Below are 19,025 nucleotides of genomic sequence, written 5' to 3' on the forward strand. Positions count from 1 at the left end.
CAAGAGGAAAGGAAACCGAACGGAGTTCCGGGGACAGGTAAATTCTAAGCCCGGAGGATTCCCTCTCCCTCTCTTCCTCTCTCTCTCTTTCTACATCCGTGGGTGCGCGCGCGCTGTGCCGTGAGTGCAGCCCGGTGCTAATTAAAATCAGACCACGTGTCTTTCCGAGCCATGGTCACGAAAAATAAACGGAAAAAGATCTTTTCAACGGTGCCTGGAACCCGTCGTTTCGCCCTCTCTTCACTTCTCCTCTGCACCCTCCGCTGCACCCTTCCTCTGTCTCCTTTCGATCTGAGTTTCCATCCTCGTTGCACCAGCGTTTCTTTCGCCCCTTATCACCAGGCTGCAGCGTGCCCCCATGCCGGCTTAATTATCGTCCAAGTGTTCTTTAAAGAGCGAATTACACGCTCGATGTTTACCGCAAGCTTGAAGCTTTTCATTCGTCCCGTTCTCTTTTCCCATCTTTTTCCTACCATTTCTGTTTCTCTCTGACTCTCTTCCTTCTTTCATCTTTCTCGATCACTCGTGTACTTATACCGTTCTCCGTCCCGTTTATTCGGAATACGACGAAGAAATAAAAACGAGGTCCTCCCGTTTCTTTTATGCTCCGAAGACTCCGCTCCTCTTCGTTCCTCTTCGATAATTTCTCATGCTTCTTCTCTCTCTCTCTTTCTCTGGATCACCAGAGATCACCGATTACGATTCTTCTCTTGCTACGGTTCTTTCTCTACGCTCTACGTTTTCTCCTCTTTTTCTTTTTTCTTCTTCGTTCACTTAGAATTTCCCGGAGATTTGGCGTGGTCGAAAACACTCGAGCTATAAGGGAAGGGATGAAAACGAGCTTCTCGAGGACCTCAGTGGAAGGTGGGTGGAACGATCGGCAGGTGAAAAAGCCGGCGATTCCGTTCCACGAGATTTCGTCCCCGCTCGTTTTTCTTCCCCTTTATCGGGGAAATTTCTTGCCGCGTTCTCGCACCGCTTTGAGATACGCGATTTCCTCGGCCCGTTTTCCATCCCGACGTCGATTAACGAGTCGGCCATTGTCACACCCTTCCAGACCGCTATTCTCTTGATTCTCTTTTACTTTATTTTCATCTTGTCTTCTACTTTTTTCATTTACTTTCTGGATTTGATTTCTTTTAGGAATTCCACCTCTCTGCTCCGTGTCGCGGAAAAACGCAGCGAAACGCGGTTAAAGTACACGCCAAGGGGAAGGAATTTGAAGCTCATTACCGCTCCTCTTTGCTGGATACGTCGCGAGGGGCGACTGGATGCGAGCTGAAATCTTTATAAGCGTGTTCGTTTCTTTTCCTCTCTTCGTTTTAACTTGTTCCTCTAGCCTATTTCTCCTCCCTCTGCTTTCTTTGCCTTCATCTTTATCGTTTTCGAGGTTGGTCCTTCGTGATACCGACCGCGCGATAAATTCCTCGTGAATTTATTATAATACCTTTTAACCGATCGCGACACTTAGCCCGCTTTTGGTACGCCTGGATTTACGACGTACCTGTACGTGACGATTATTCTGCCTGCTGGAAATCGCGCGGTTTCAAACATTTACGCCAAACGTTTGGGTTTCGATATGTCCCTTTGATTAACGTCTGCAGCATCATGTCCTTATTGTGCATCTATACGAATTTGATGGTAGCCATTTTTTTAATGATTCAAGGGGGTGGATACACTAAGTCGAAGGTTTTGTTATATCAATTTTTAAAATCTCTTTTTTTAATAAATAATTTTACCTTCGTTAATGTATTAGTGTATCGTGAGAATTTCCTTTTTCACATGTTTATAGATAATAAATATCTTCATTCCTTTTAGGATCTAGTGAAATATGAATCATTCAGAATTGGGCATTTTATATGTTAAGAAATTTCCTTTTTCAACGTTATTTGTAAGATTTTTACATTTAAGAAATTATATTTAAGAAATTTGCGTTCTCTGGAAATATTTAGATTACTCATTTAATAATTCAACAATATTTAAAGTAAAACATATATATTAGAGTACATATTGCATGAAATAAATATCTATATAGGTTTCTTTAATTACATTCATAAAAATATGAAATTCCATGAGTATCCCTAATCTAGCAATAACCATCCATACATTTGCATGTTATATATAAAAGGGTTAATTGTCAATTTCCTAATTCACGTAACTAATTCCTCCTAAAGCAATCATAAAGCTCCTTTCAACCATGTTCCATCATTCCCTACTACCGCCATTTCCACGAACCTCCGAAACAAAACGCATCGTCGATCGCATTTCCCTTCATCGAGGAGATAGAGGAGAGCCCTTTCGGAACGTTTACACGAATCCATCAACAAGCATCGGCGGCTACCGGTTTCGACGACTTCCGGCTGGCATATTTCCATCGGCCCCTGATATCAGCGCGGCAAAGGTAAAGAGAGAAAGCCCGGCTGAACGAAAAGCCTTCAATCCCTGGAAGCAACGAATTGTCGTCGTCCCCCATCCCCGCCTTCTCGTACTTTCCACCCTTCAACCATTCGATTTTCCACTATTTCCCGATCGTCCGTTCTTCCCCCTCGTCTCGTCCATTTCCATCACTCTCCTCTGACGTTTATACTTTCGTGAACGGACCCGAGGGCTCCACCGGGACGAGTTAAGAGAAGAGGAGGGGGGATGGTCTTGATCGAGGGTGAGCAAAGGCAGAAAAGGCGATACGCGGACGTGAAGCGAGGAAAGAGAAAGGAAAAAGGAAGGATAAGACGGGTCGGAAGATGAAGAAGAGAGAGAAGAGGAAAGGACCAGCGAAGCGGGTGGTAACGGCCATCATCGGGGGTGAAGCAACCCTCCACAAGGATCTCTCTTCCTCTCGCTCCCTCTAGCTCTGATATATTGCCTCACCCGCAACCCTCACGCGCCCTAAACCATCCCTTATAGCCGCCATCTTGAAGGACTCCCAGCCACCCCCTTCCACAGTGCCCTTACCATCGCGTTCAACCCCCGCACACCTTCCTCCCCTACATACAGCCACCACCGAACCGCGGCCTGCACTCACCCCGCCCGCCCACGATCGAAAATCCCGTTAGACTTATACGGGCTTAGCCCGTCCATTTTGACGAGGGGGTACGTGCCAACTCTGCGAGCCAGCCACCCTATTTCCTCGCGCCTCTTGCGGAATTCCACGGGGTTTTTTTCCGTCTTGATACACCGAAGCTTTTCCAAATGCCGGCGGACGTGCCTGCTGGCCCTTAGAAGTTTTTACTTCCTCAGGAGCAAGTTGATCTTTTTTTTCTTATTGGGGATGGGTAGGTTAGCGACTAAGATACGGTGTCAATTAAGATTTTAGATTGTATATTTTTATATATGTATATTGTGATTCGCTTTTATGAAATATAAAATTCTTCCTTAAATTAATTTTCCTCAAATTGAACATTACTTTTTCAGAAATGAAGATCTGAGTACTAAAATTACACAATTCTAAGTTAAAGCTTCCGCTTCAAATTTCTGGATACTATAAAATACGTAATTATTTCAAAATGGCAATATATTTCAACAGTATGTCTCAAATTCAAAATTTAGTAGCTACAACTATTTTGCATGGTACACCAATTTCAAAGGAAATATAAAGCATAAAATTCACCGACATACCCCATCGCACAACTTACAAGACACCTAACATCACTCTTCGTTAAACCCAGACTTAGTTCCTCAACTTCGCCATGCTTCCTCCACCATCAGTTTCTGTAACAAAATCAAGCCTTTAAACTCTCCAAAAATTTCTCTCTAAAGATTGTAGGAATTTTTGTTATATTTTATATAGTATGTATTTTATTGTATCGTACGTGCAATTAAATATGTACTCGTTAAATAGCAAAATTAATCCATAGACATCAATCCTCTTATTGCATACTAACTTTCAAAAATACAAAAATAAATTCTACCACAATACTCTTACAATTCCCTAATATTCCCAAGTTCTAATAAAATATAAAATCATTCTGAATCTTCCTGTCGATAATTCTATAATCAAATCAAATACCACCCCAAATTAAACCAAGTATTTACGTGCTTATGAACCCTAATGATACACTAGAGATATCAAACCCCCAAGATTCGATCATTTGCAACAAACAATTACTCAAAAATACCCATTTGCAATGGAAGATCATCGAAACTTAATCATCTCCATATATATAATGAACAATGTTCCAAAAAGGCACTCGAAAAAAAATATCTACCAGTCGACTCTTCGCGTTCGATCAGCCACCAACGAAGACTCACCATTCTTTCCACGTCAGCCCTGCGGAACAAGAATTCGTGGTGTCTCTGTCGCAAAACGAGTAGATGTTTCCGGGTTACTCCGGGAATTCTGCAAGGGCTGGATATCTGGTAAGGGGTGCTACGGCCTTATGACCGAGCCGAAAGGCAACGAAGGCTGCGAAGGGAACACGAGGCTGCATTTTTCGAAGTACTCGCGTGCCCGCGGGATTCTCAGCCCCTTTTTCGGCGCACCAGTGACGACGGGGTACTTCGCATTCTGCTACATCATCGCAGGATTTGATTATGCAAAGCGGCGGCCCCCTTAGGCCGTTTGCACTTTCCTTCTTCTCTCTTTTTCTTCGTTCTCCTGGCCTCCTACCGCTGAGTCCTGGATCTAAGGTTCTTTTCTCTCCCCGGACACGTAGGCGGCCCATCAAGTCACACTGACTTTCACCGAACCGTCCCGTGGAATTTCACCTGCACAGGATTTTTATCGGGATTATTCCGGCCGTTTATGAAAATTGAAAATGCTCGTTGCCGCAGGATACTCGCCGCGATTATGTACCATCGTGTTTGCACGTCTCTTTTCGTAATTTTTTTGATTTATCTTCTTGTATCTTTCTGTTCTCTTTTTTTTTTTTTTGAGAAAGTTATGTAGGAAGTACAACGTTTATAATATGAAGATGAAAGGAAGGCGGTTTATTTTTGTTGTTTCATTTACTTTAACAGTGGATAAACATTGAATATTAAGCAGTAGATAATTGGGATGGGTCTACATAAAATTGTGAGGTAAATATTAGACCGTATAAGTAATATAATGTTTGTAATATAAGTGTGAAATAAAAATGTATTATTTATTTTACTTGTTCGTTTTGTGTATATAAAATAGAATTTTTTATCATATGGTGTTTACGTATTACATGCATATTATTATATCATACCTCAGGTATTTTACACGGTAAAATGCGTTGTACATAGTTCTACTGTGTTTATTATCATTTACTATGCAGTTGAAAACCTGTTCAATAACGTACATAAATATTTTATTGATACTGTAGTGAATAATTGAGAATGTTGATGGCATACATCAAGTTTATATAATATATTTTACTCTGTATCCACATGAGACGTTGATTTATTCAAACATTGAAGAATCGTTTACTCTATATGCTTTATCAAAAAATTATTCAATTTTCTTTCTACTTTTTCCAATTAATAACCCAGTGAATAATATCTTTCTCAAACTGTGCATTTAATACTTTGAATTAAATACGACTATTTGAGCTATTTAAGTTTTTCTCCAATATGAATACAGAATAATTTTCAAGTACAAGATCAAATAATAGAAGAGAATTATCAATCGATAAGAATCGAGAGAAGTAGATACAATCAATCTGTCAAAGAACGTTATATTTATGAATGAAAACGGTTCCCTTTCACTTGCCTAACTTTCGCTGTAAAATCCGGAATAACGAGACGATAAGCGTTCGCCATGAGCACAGCACACGGAAACACTTTATCGGGGCAAATTTTCTTCAGCGGTATAAATCTTCTCGTCCGCTTGAGTTGCAACGAGCCACTGAACAATGTGTTGCCACGCCATCATTTCATTTAGCTGTAACGAGCGACTTTTCAAGGCAACCAAACGTGGATCTTCGATCAACATTCACGTCGCTTTATTTTTAGTACGTGAAAAATTAAAACAAAATTGTGAAATTACGAATTATGAAAAATTTCATATTCTTTTATTCGAAACTGATTTATTCTGATAGATAGATAGATTTATTCTGATAGATGATCGATGTATGTACTTGCGTCGTATTTGACACGTTTTCATGGAAGTATTAAACGCTGTGAACGATGTACTAGAAATCTTACGGATTTTCACGAAGCGAATATCAGATTCGCGTTTCAATCGATTTTCAAACATTTCGTAACAAACGGAAATTTAAAGATCCATTTTCAAAAATAAAGTTTTCTAATCTAAATCTAAGTTTTATAGCATACTCCAAGAATTCTATTCAAGATCCGAATGTATATTGTAAAATCATCTGTAGCGTGCACAAAGAGAAACCAAATAGCAAGAAGTACGGTAATAATGTAGACATGTATTGGAATTGATGAAAATGGCAATCACGAAACACGTAACCAATGTACATAGATAGAGAAGAAGAGAATTATTATTATGATATTGAACTTATGATTATAGCCTAAAGTTCCAGACGAAATAATCATTCTTAAGCGTTTCGCTAATTTCCCAGTCTTTCAGGCTTACTTAAATTTTCATAAGTGTCCTGTTACTTCTGAACGTGGGTGTATATCCTGGCGATAATCGGCAAGTATCGGACCAGGCGTGTTCCCTCTTTTCCCGTTCCGTCTTTCCGCAACATAAAATCGATCGGATCCGCGGAAGGCAGCCGGTAAGCCTGGGGGCTTAGGTAGCTAGCTACCGTCGCCTTCGGATTTGAATACTGTCGATTCTCAATTGTTGCGGATCACGCGCGGCGGCGCAAGCGGGAAAAACGCTCCGAACACCGCCGCGTGCAACATGAGCGACAAAGGTGAGTATACCGAAACGAAAATAAAAAAAAAAGGAAAGAAAATATAAGAGAAACGTTCTTTCGGGAGGGAACCTAAAAAGGGAAAGAGAAAGGAGGAAAAAAGATGTATATAATTTGGGTCCCCGGGATGGCAGCTGCGTGGGTCCCGATATGCAAAAAAGGGGTTGCCGCACGGAATTAGAATATCCTCGCGGTCTCATTTGAATTTCAATCTCGCTACGCGGACAGTTTTCCTCTCGTTGCTTTTTACCCCCGGGGGCCGTTACCTATGTATCTGCATGCACCACGGATTCTCAGGTAACCATCGGTCGAAGGGGTTGCTGTCGAACGCCACTGGAACACGGACGAGGAGAGGGAGAGGGAGAAAAAAAGGAGAGCACGCCGCGGTGCCCCATTAAAAATCCGCTGTGCCTACCTGGCGAAAGGAACGACGAACGACTTGGGGAGAAAAGGATCGTGAACGCGGCGCACCTCATTAGAGCCGCGTTCAACGTTAAATCCGATGCGCCGGGGGTAGTTTTCTCTCTGTCTATCGCCACCCTTCGCGGCTATAACGCCCAGGATGGAGAAAAGGTGTCACCGCGCTGAGAATAATGCGATGGTGTCGATGCTGAATTACGAATAGGCTTATCGCGCTACGTGTGACGGTTGAACGATGGAATTTTGTTTAACGAGGTAGGGGGTAAGGGAGGAATCGTAATTTTTATGGTTTAGAGAAGAGAGAGATTTGAAAGTACTGATTGTTCTAGAACGCATTATTATCGAGATTAGAATTGCCTAGTAGAAGCTGAAAATGCGTAATTCTGTTTTATTGGAATTTGAAGGTCTTCGTGGAGAGTGTACCATGTTTCAAAATGAAATTCTACAGTATATTCTGCAGTATATCGTTGGAAATATGCCTTTGATCATCGATGTGGGAGATGAAATTTCTCTTGCTATTCTGCACCAAGAACTCGTCAACTATTTACTATAATATTTTATAATGAGTTTGGTTATTAATTGGCAGAGTTAAATTCGTATGATTTAGCCAGATTTATCTTTACCTAACCCCAACTATTAAACTGAATTTTATCATTAACGCTTGCATAGCAATTCTGTATTACATTTCTTCATAATACATAACTTTTAAGGAAATTTTTATTTTTATTGCAACATCAATGTTTTATTTATCCCAAACATAAACCCATAATCTATGATTACATAATTACAAGTCATGACACAAATTTCTTTAGCCCCAAATATCTGCAATTCGCTTTTCCCCAATCTTCCATATTCTAACCACCCAATTTCATTCCTACAATCAAACGGACTACAAACTTACATCAAAGGGAATCCAAATATCAAACTAACGCGCCTATAAATCGTTTCACCCCATTTTCCGTAAACCTCCCCTTCCAGCCAACCTCGTCGAAACTTCGCCTCGTTCCACCATAGAATGCACAACTTGCATCATCGATACATTCCATTATCCGTATCGCGTGGCGTGCACGCGCAAACACGCGAAGATAGACGGACGAACATCGTCGAAGCATGGGAACGATGTAGACACGAGGAGAGGGTGGTTGAAGGCAGAAGAAGGGGGTTGAAAGAGGGATAAGATGGAAGGCCATAGCCGGAGGCCTTTTCTTCTGTATGGAGGCCGCTCTGTATGCTCTGTGGAGGGTACAGTCCGCGCAAAATCGACGGCCACCCCCTTCAAAAACCACCCCTATTTTCAGCGATAAAGCCACCGGAACGCAGGGGCAGTTCCGTCTGCCCGAAGAACACCCTCGGTTTTCCCGATAAAGCGGCAGACTTCGATTGGTCCTGGGGATGGGGCAGGTTGGCCAACTCGGGTAAAATAGATGTGGGCATGTGCGCTTTAGAGAGAAGATGGCAAGAGAAGATTTTATCGCGACTTTGCATGCCTACGTATCTCGAAACTTTCTTACGATCGTTGAGCTACGAGCTTTTTGGATGCAATTGAAAAAATAACTGAAAAAATATGTTATATACAGAAAAATTAGAGACAGCAGTTTCAAAATTGAAAAAATCGTGTAGGATATTTGTAGATCTTCGTAGAGAAATAGTGGTTATTTTGATGTACGGAACGTTTAGGAATATACATATACGTATGTACGTATATAGTCTCAATGCTCAATTATAGTTGTGTATATATAGTAAGTTTAAATACACAGTATTGGTTTATTTGGTATATTTAAATATACAGGTGTTTGTTGTACTAGGTAGTCTTATTAGTCTCACGTGGGAATATTTGGAAGTCGATGTCGTGACTTATTAATGTAGAATCGTCATCTGTGGATGTTCAATACGGAAGGTTAAGTTGAAGAAATAATAGTAGATGTGTAAATTATACTAGAGTATCCAAAATGATTACCGGGTTAACAATATTCACGTATAATATTTTACCTAGTTGGTATACACTATTTTACATGAATGTGTGTAACACAAGTACTTTCTCATTATGATTCAAAATTTCGTCTTATACAAATATTCAATTTCTAATAATAAGCCTCGGAAAATAATTTAAAACAAAAATATGTGAAATCGAATCAACCCAATAAAAATTACTCAGCCCTTCGATCCAACAATAATAACTCAAATATACTAAAAACGACCTTTTTACCGCAAACAGAGCGTCACGCATCGTTAGTCAAAAACAAATCCAATTGCACGTTTTCACCGCGTCGTACCTCGCTTCCCACCCCTTGGAATCTCTTTCCTTGGGCAAATAAAATTCTCGATATCGTAGGATCGCGTGGTGGTGGTCGGCGTCGTCGTCGTCGTTTCTCAGCCCTTCGAATTCCTCGCTCTCGAGCCGGGAAATTCACCAGGCTCCGGATTCTTGGCGGTAACTGTACGACGTCAGAAACGTCGAGTCCGTCAAGTAACTCGCTCGCTCGCTCGTCCCTCCCCTCGTCCCCTTCTGCTGCCTCCGCGTACCTCGTGTGTGGACTGCGAGTTTACCGTCGGCGAAACGATGAGAGGACGAGGACGACGGGAGGCACACGTCGACGAAGCGGGAAACTTTAGACCCGTCCGGATGCTCCGTGTGCGGTTCACGCGGCTCCACGCCTGGAAACTTTTGCCCTGCACCGCCCACCCTTAGCCCCGGGGATTTTGGTTAGAATATTGAATCTTGCAGAGTGGAGGCGCTGTAACGAGCACACTGAGCAGAGCCGGCGAACGTCGTACCCCAAGAAGACGACGACGACGCTCAACCCCCGGGACAGGTCGCGTTCGCGAACCAAATAATCGCGACGCACGAAGCCACCAGGTGAAAGACGGGGAACGTGAGACCCGCAAGAGTTAGGTTGGGTTGGCTTTGCTGTTGGGATTTTCAGTTTTTCTTGTTAGAGAGGTTTCGAAGTTACAGGAAATTGATTGGAAGTTAGTTTGCTGGATGAGTGAAAGCAGAATAGTTTTCTATGGATATGATGGGTTTTGGAGTTTTTGAGAAAGCGATAGTACAAGGGAATAGTATTGGTATTGTAATTTTGATGTATAATTAATATTAGTAATATAAATACGTATATTAATACATTCTCAATATATCACGTTAGGAAGTTTAATTTTGTGATTTTAGTTAGGTAAATATGGCGCGTTGGTATATCGAGTAAATATTGGTTGAATAAATATAAGTTAATTGCATGCGAGGTAGGTATATCCTGATCTTGCGATATTCTTTGAGAGTGAAATGTGATCTATAGCAAGTATATATTTTTGAATACAGATTGCTTCGATATTATTATTAATATCGTAAAACATTTAATATCTTGATTTCTAAATGATTTATAATGAACTTCATTGTTGTTATAAAATGTTTCTTATACAAAAGAACATGAATTAATATCATTGTTGCTTAGAATGAAAAGTATAAACATTGTCAAATATACTAAATACATAATATATTATGTATATTATATACATAATATATAAATGCTTTGAGTCGTTTTCATCAAGCTAATTTAATATTTCCCTCCCGTTTGAGGGTGAATATCAAGTACAATCGTGACTATGGTTCAAACAGATTTAGCACGGAGAGTTATTCTGATTATACGTATATGACTAATTTGTTAGCAAATTGTACGTAAATATAACATTCTATTCAGCATATCTCCAAGAATATTTTATGAATCAAAGATTGTTTAATCTATTGGTTACTGGTTATATGCTCTGACACATTTCTTTAGGATATAACTTGATTATTTACAATTATAACAAAAGATGTTTACGAATAAAATAGAAGAATATATATATAAACATATCAATATTATATGACCATACAATAATCACTTATATCGTAAAAAAAATTCCATTTTCACCGCCGATTTCAATAAACCTACTCAAAATAATTAAAAAGTATCTATATTCTGAACCACAGAATTTTGTTATTAAGTATCAAATAACTAAAATCAACTTATAAACCAAATAGAAAGAAAGAGAGAAAATAAGGAAGATATAGTCGTTTGAATTTCAGTATGAGCAATACGGTATAAAAACATTTCTCGCCAACGTCCAAAAAATAACCGCAAACGGGACCGTTTACCAGAATCAAATTTTTTTTCGGTTCTTACCTCTAAAGAACGTTCGTAGAGGCCATGAATTATGCAGCTTGATCTCGAATTACCTTGGATTTCACTCAAGACAAAGTGGAGCTGGCGCGATAAGTAGCTCGACCGAAGTTAGGTCAACGTCGTGTCGGTTCGCGAATAAAAATTCCTCCGGTTTTTCGGGTATTGCACGACGTGGAAACGGCGAGAAAAAGAGAGAAGGGAAAGAACAACGTTGAAGCACGCGTGTATGTATGTCGACGCCGTTATACGAGCACGGTCGGAATTTTCTACTGCGGTTTTATGCCTCGTCAATGCGGCCGAATGCGAAACGCACTTTCCACTCGGTGAGTATAACATCGATTACTTTGTACGATACCGTGGAAGCATATAAAACCTCCACCGCGAAATGTTTTTTGTCGATTTCCGGATGAAAATGCGCCGAATAGTAAAAAGAATGCGCCGAATAGTAAAAAGAATGCGCCGAATTAATCCGCTGCCACGATATTAGTTTCATTGGAAATAACAGAAAGGAGGAGAGAGTATTAGAGGAATTGATATTTGTTATAGTCTTTGTTGTACAGGTACGATGTTTCTTTTGAATATGTTGGGATGATCATGGTTGAGATAGTATATGCGTTTTAATGTATTTTTATTATTATCCGTATTTTTAGTTCATGTAGCATAAGACGCACAGTATTTTATATCTATTACATATTATTTATATTTAATACCATTATTACCATTATTTTTATTTACCATTATTTACCATTATTATTATTTAATACAATATTACCATTACCTTCAACATTACTACTATACTGTATTAATATTTTTTTTAATAACGTGTTTATATTAACTTTCATATTATTTATTATCTACTAATCACATTATTAATAATTACATGAACAAAATTACAATAAAATAGATAAAATGAGGATCAAATTTCAAATAAAAAATATAACATTGTAACTATAAATATAAAATTAACTTCTTATCTGTCAGTATCAACTTCTCAAACACAAATTGATCCAAAAAGTTTGTCATCCAGAAGAACCCATCTTACCACACTTTCCACAAACCCCCAAATCTAATTCCACATAACACCATTCTGATCTGCGGTATCTCAAATATTAATATCTTCAAACACACCACCCCCAATTTATTAGAAAAAATCACCCCACCTTTGCTTTTACCTCCTGTGTCCACCAATAGACAAGCATGTCCAACACAGACGCGACTCATCCCGCAATAAATAATTCACGCCTTAATCGTGTCCCGTGATATTTCATCCCTTCCTCGATGCCCGTCGAACCCAACCACCCTTCCCCATCCAATAATTCGCGCGAGCGAGTCTGGTCCACGAGACGAAACGAATTTACTTTTAATTGGCGGACGCGTGACCGTGGTGGCGCGTCCACTACGCGTGGTCAGCAGAACCAGAACGGTGATATACGAGGGTCAGGCCATGTTTCCGCCTGTTTTGACCGCCGAGGGGGGTTAGGGCTGGGCAGCACGCCCAGGGTCAAGGGATGACCCTTTCAGACCATGCTGGTCGCGCCCCGAGACCTTGAGAGGGGCACCCATAGCACGCGCCCATAAGTCCTTTGCCCTGATCGGAGGAAAAGGGTCCTTCGAGGCCATAGGGTCGCGCTGTATACCGGTCAGAAAAGTCCAAATTATCAGAGTGTCTGCTATATATGGCGGCTCAGGTATGAGGATGCAATGGTGGCTGAAATATATGGGTCGCGGTCGAAAGTACGTTTCAACGATCTTGTAGGCCTGCTATTTTGTATCGCGGTATTGTCGTACGCCATCACCTGCCCACGGTTTCGAGTCGAAACTGGATCTACGATTTTCAGGATCGGACAGCTTTCGAAGATCGGTGTCGTTTGACCGCGAAGCGCTTCTGCCGCATGACCTACTTTTCAATATATATACATATATATTTGTCCTTTGGCTTTTTGGAGGATATCGAGGTTTTTCTTCAGATTTGTGGATTATGTACATTATTAGGGTTTTATTTTAGAAAGTGAAATGTATATTATATAATAGCGATGAAATTAGGGGATAATAAAATGTGCATGTTTTTAGAACTGACATGTTATAATTGTTTTTTGACGAAATTGTAAAGGGTAGCAAGAAAATACAAATTCGAAAAAGAAAATTGTATAGTTTATGTCATTGAAAATTTCTCATATATAAAGTATGAATATAGAAATTGTACAAGCTTTGCTCTTTGTTCAACTTTGTACTACGTTTCGATAAAATTTTTTATATGCAGCTAGGAATGTAACGTTAATCTTCTTCTTTCTTCGTTTTACATAAAAACAATTAAAAGTATTTTGAGAACAATTTGAGAGAATAATGTTTCCAGGTACTTGAAACAAATATTTGAAAGATAACAATCGTATCTTTTTATCGATATTCTCAAACTGCGTTTCGTACTTGATTTTTCTATATTTGTTGCATAATAAATGTTTTAAAGCAGAGAATGCTGAGAGACTTTATTAACCATGAAATCCGCTAACCATCGTCGAGGATTATAGATGGTATAATTCAACTATTCCATCTGCGGAAATAATTTTAGAGCGAGTACGGCGAGTCGGCGTTTGATCCAACTGGCACCGATTCTGAAGTGGCAAGCGTCAAAATGTCGTTTCCCTCTCAATCGCTGCTTTCTTCGTTACGTTCTTCACTGATGGAAACAGATGCTTTAATATATGTGCAGAGCCGGAACAGGAAAATTGAATTAAATGACGGATCCAGTTCAACAAAGGGCCGATGTAATCTCACCGGCAAGTACGCACGCCACTTTACAGGCTTGTAATGGAACTCTCGGACGAATAAAAGTGGATGGCCTTATTGAAGCGAAGGGCATCGTTCTTCTTTTCCTTTGATTCTTGTTTTCATGTTGGTAAATCATCGTGAAAAGCCACTGCTCTTCTCGCAGAAAGAGAGACGCCGGAGCATCCATGACTTTATCGTTAATTGCATGTACTTATTTTCTTTTGTATGGCGCCATACTAAGAATGGTTTGTCACACAATTATGGTTATTATTGCTTTTATTGGGAGCATTCAAGTGTATATTCCTCATTTCTATGTGTTTTACGTGGAAATTTTTTCTAATCAAATTTGATAATATCTATTGAATATCTGATGAATGATAACAATATCTATTTATTGATTAGAAAGAACTTCAACATTTTTTCAAATTGTAATAGACATTTCGAAAACTTTGGAACTCTTGGAAAAGACAATTACAGTGAATTGTACAATATATTACATATGTGTTAGTGAATTACATTATTATATCTTATTTCTTATTTTTATTTTGTGTTCATAAATTTCGTTTAAAATATTCTGTTACATACAGAAAACTTTGGCATAAGCTATATAAATGAAAAAATTAATTGAAATTAAAGCATAAAAACTTCCTCTTTGAACTTTCTCTCTCAGTATGGGTCCCGCTATTCGAAACCAGTCACAACTCTCTTGCGCTGGTTATATTAATTACATGGCGATCAGTGATAATTGATAATATTACGTTCCATTATGCGAAAAATTCCCTTGATTATGCTCGTATTATCGAACTTCGAATTGAGATCAGCGTTTTATCGTCCCTATTTTTCACCATCTAACTGTTTTGAACTCGCCACTTTTACAATTGTGGTATCAGTCAAATGTCAGTTACCCATGAATACCATGCTATTCTGAGAGTCTGAAAGCAGAAATTTTAATTCATGAATGTCTCAATCTCAACTCTATTTAGGACAGAAATGAAATTATAACACTGGTTGAAATTATGTGTTCTGAATCTGTTCAACATTTTGAAATCATATAAATATTTGTGCCGGTAATTATAAAAGTGGCCAGAGTAAAGAATCTAAAAACAAGAAAAGCGAGTTTACCGTTTATTTTGCATTGCGTCCATTTACACTACAATAATCTGAAACCATTTTTGCAGAATAGTAAAAATTGAATCTATGAATTGAATCATTGCGACGTTAAACAGAATTCAGTTTATGTATCAAACGAAAAACTTTAAATATCTCAAAACGAAAGATATATGACTTAGTCAACTCTTATTATCACCGACACGTTTGAGAACTTAGAATTTTGCAAATATTTTATGCATTGAGTGGTCGTTATACATGTTCATTTTAAAATATATTTCAATTGATAAATTCACTTACACGAGTTAGTCAGTAAACAATTATTTATCAAATCGATCTCTTATTTTCTATCCTAACATATAAATATTTTCTCAAAGCAAAGGCAGCGGACACGATAAAGAATGATCAAAGAAACTATTCATCGCATTGTTCCTTTCGTTTACTTGGCTTGGTTTTTCTTTATCTCGTCTTTGAAATTACATGGACCTCCCTACTTTGAATTTATTCCCATGTCGCCATTAAGAAATGCAATTCAAAAGCAGCAACAAGTACGAAATGAGCTTTTCAAGTTGCAAAGAAAGCTGATCAAAGACTGAATAGCACAGATCTCAAAGCGAAGGATTCTTTAGACCCTCTTTAACCATCGAACGAGTCGAAAACCATTGAACAGGAAAAGACACAGACATCCTTTGTTTCCGTTTTCTCCACATTTTCCTGTTGTCAACCATTCTATCGATGAACATCGACGAAGTATTCGTTGTCCAAGAGTCTAATCCTTTCTAATTATCGAATAAGAAATACAAATATCTTACTTCTCGTAAAACATCGTGCAAAATTTTAATAGGATACAATAAATTTTATTTAAGGAAGACAAATTTTTTCATGTACTTGTAAAGTCTAAATTTATTGAAAATAATAATATCAATATAATCTACGTATCTTATTTATCTATGTAGGAAATGATTGATATTAAAGAACTTGTCGCATAATAATTATAGATACAGCAGGATAATATAAATATTTATGTGTTTATGACGCTATAATCATATGTGATAAGACAGGATAGAAATTATTTAATAACTAATCATAAATGCAGAAAAATAGTAAAAATAGTAAATAGTAACAAGCCTATGTAAAATTCCTGAAAAATGGAAGAATTTTCATTTCATCCCTTCAGTTTGAGCTTCGATCTCCATACAGAGATTTAACTGTAACATGAAAATACTCTATCCTAGGGTTTATAAATTTCCAATCAATTAACCATGAAACACCTAAACCTAAGCAAAACTCCACCGTAATTAAAAGCAACCAGTTATCGATCTCGTCCTCTGGAAGAAGTAACGGCTAACGATAATGCAACAACTTCCGCGGAGTTCCTCGTGCATATACCCGGTCGCCGTTTACTCACACGCGAACATAAACACAAACACGAATCCACAGATACGCGTGTTGTACAGTAGCTGTGTAAATATACATACACACATACACGTGCATACGCAGCGGCTATATCGACGGCAAAATAAGGGATCGCCGTGGGAGGGTGGCTACATGAGGGATGCTTCGTGAAGCCATAGACGTTCGACTGCTCTCCATCCATCCGCCCTCGTCCGTCGCCCGACCAACCCCCTCGGCCGCCACCCTTCGATATTAAAAATTTCAATATCCTAGCCCCAGGGGTGGAAAACACATAATGTATTCAGGTGACGTCCCGGCCATTCTATCGGCGAGAAAAACGTACAGTTTTTCGAGGAATCGAATCCACCCCCTCCACCCCCTTTAGCCACCCTTTCACCCGCTCCTATTTTCCCCCCTGACGGGCCGAAGCCCGGCCACCACCCACGTTTTCGACCAAACCCTCACCAGTCCCCTCGATACCACCCTGTCAGACCATCCCCCCTCCCAACCCCACTTAGGTTTACGTGCCACCCTCCGAGGACGATGACGACGGAAGCTTCTTTGTTTCTTTTTGCCTTGCGTGCCACGTGAAACGCTCTTTTCTTTTTTTTTCTTTTTTTTTATTGGTTCGATGGATTGGTTTCAATGATTTAAGGATAAAAATTGATAAGGAGGTTTGATTCAAGGTGAGACTGTGGGTGATTGGGAGTCCGAAGCAAATGGACATGAGTTGGAAGTTGACGGTGAAAATGGGATTTATTGTCGATTGTTTTAAAAGCTGTATAGAAAACCAAATGAGTTGTAGGATTTTTTTTAAGTTGCAATTCCCTGAGATTAGAATTTTTACGCGGAATTTAAAGACACAAAAATACACAGAATATTTTGAAAATCGTCAAACTTTACATTTAATCATATAAATAACACCCGACTCTGTTTCTTCCCGATAATAACCATCTCCATCTTCCTCCTATTTCAAAATTACTAAATTTTGACTTTAATCATGAGGGCAAAAATACTCCTCTTTTTCCTTTCTCACTAATAATATCCAAAAACCTCCACCATTTTCATCTTCTTCCCTCGTAAAACCACCAAACATCAATCTTCTTCAACAAACCCTAAATATCCACCTATATAAACCTAACCGAGACCTCTACACACCTGAACCCTGTCACACACGTTCTCCGCTGCTCCATCAAAGAAACTCCGTACCAATTCTCCGATCGCTAGATCACTGCGGTGTTTGAATGGCGTTCGCAGAGATACGATTTCCCTGTCGTTGCAGTCACGCGCCCCGTATCCGGTGCCGAGAAATTGGTAGAAAGTGAATGCTGGAAATCAAGAACCCCCGGTTCAGGGCCGTCAAGGGACGTGGCCACGTGGAGAATGGGGATGGTATTCCATGGATAGTGGAATGGTTCACGGGGCCGCGATTCTAAACAACTTAACGATAAAATTTATAGTTCCACAGCACGCCTACCCTCGCGGGGCTTTGGTCGTAAAGGAGATCAGAAGAGGAGAGGGAGAAGAGAACGAAGAAACGAAAAGGGAGGCTGGAAGAGACCTCAGCCGTACATAGGAGGTCTCTTGTACAGGACTTTTACCCTGCAGAGTTGCGTCGTAATTTATGGATGCCGTTCCCTTATCCGCAGGATACGAACTCCACTCTCCCCACACGTTTGCTGTCCTTCTATCGATCCTATATACCGCGACGAAACGGGTGTCCAGAAAGTTCGCGTGTCCTCACGATCCTACAGATCCTTAAGCACTTTTCTGCGAGGTTAAGGAAAGCGAAAGTTAATTCAGCAGCGGAAGCGAGACGGGAGATTTGTAATTCAGATTTTTCAGATCGCTTTCTCCTTTGCCCCTACTTTCACGTAACTCTCTCTCTCTCTCTCTCTCTCTCTCTCTCTCTCTCTCTCTCTTTCTGTCTTATTCTTGTCCTTATTCTTACGCTTCTTCGTTTTCTACCGAGGCTTCGCTGCTCCTTTTTCTTTCCTGAATTTATGGAGAGAGTTTCATCGACGCGGGAACTTTTCATCCACAACTTGCCGCGTATCTCGGCAACCGGTGAAAGTCGCACGCCACGCTACATAATTGGTCAACTCTTACGTCTTATAGATCAATCTGAAAAGTATCCAACTAACGAACTTATTCTCGTCCTCTTTCAAATTCGTTTATCCATTTATTCTTACACTCTTTTTGATTCTCAACTAGAAGATTTCATTTCTCACACGCGTTTATTTCTTAATGGTAAGTGAATTCTCAAGAATTCTTCCTGCATTGTAGAGCCACCCGTTACATGTCGAAACACACCCTGTACAGAAATGCTTGGTTTGCCAGAGCGTGCGCTCGCGTTCCTCGCTACGTGTTTGCACGTGCACGTATGTATGTT

The 19,025-nt window shown here is 39.6% G+C and overlaps 1 long non-coding RNA gene across 1 annotated transcript in view; it reads right to left on the reverse strand.

The window, feature by feature from the left end:
• Positions 1-3,343: 3,343 nt before the first annotated feature.
• LOC138179104 (uncharacterized) overlaps positions 3,344-19,025 on the reverse strand; it is a 38,676-nt gene continuing 22,994 nt past the window's right edge. Inside the window, exons 3-4 of the long non-coding RNA XR_011172931.1 lie at positions 4,249-4,704; positions 3,344-3,708 (exon numbers count right to left, since the gene is read on the reverse strand). This is a non-coding gene — a long non-coding RNA (uncharacterized LOC138179104). The remainder of the gene's footprint in view (positions 3,709-4,248; positions 4,705-19,025) is intronic.

The sequence above is a fragment of the Bombus flavifrons genome, chromosome 4, assembly GCF_040668555.2.
Source record: "Bombus flavifrons isolate JBK064 chromosome 4, iyBomFlav1_principal, whole genome shotgun sequence".
Lineage (NCBI taxonomy): Eukaryota > Metazoa > Arthropoda > Insecta > Hymenoptera > Apidae > Bombus > Bombus flavifrons.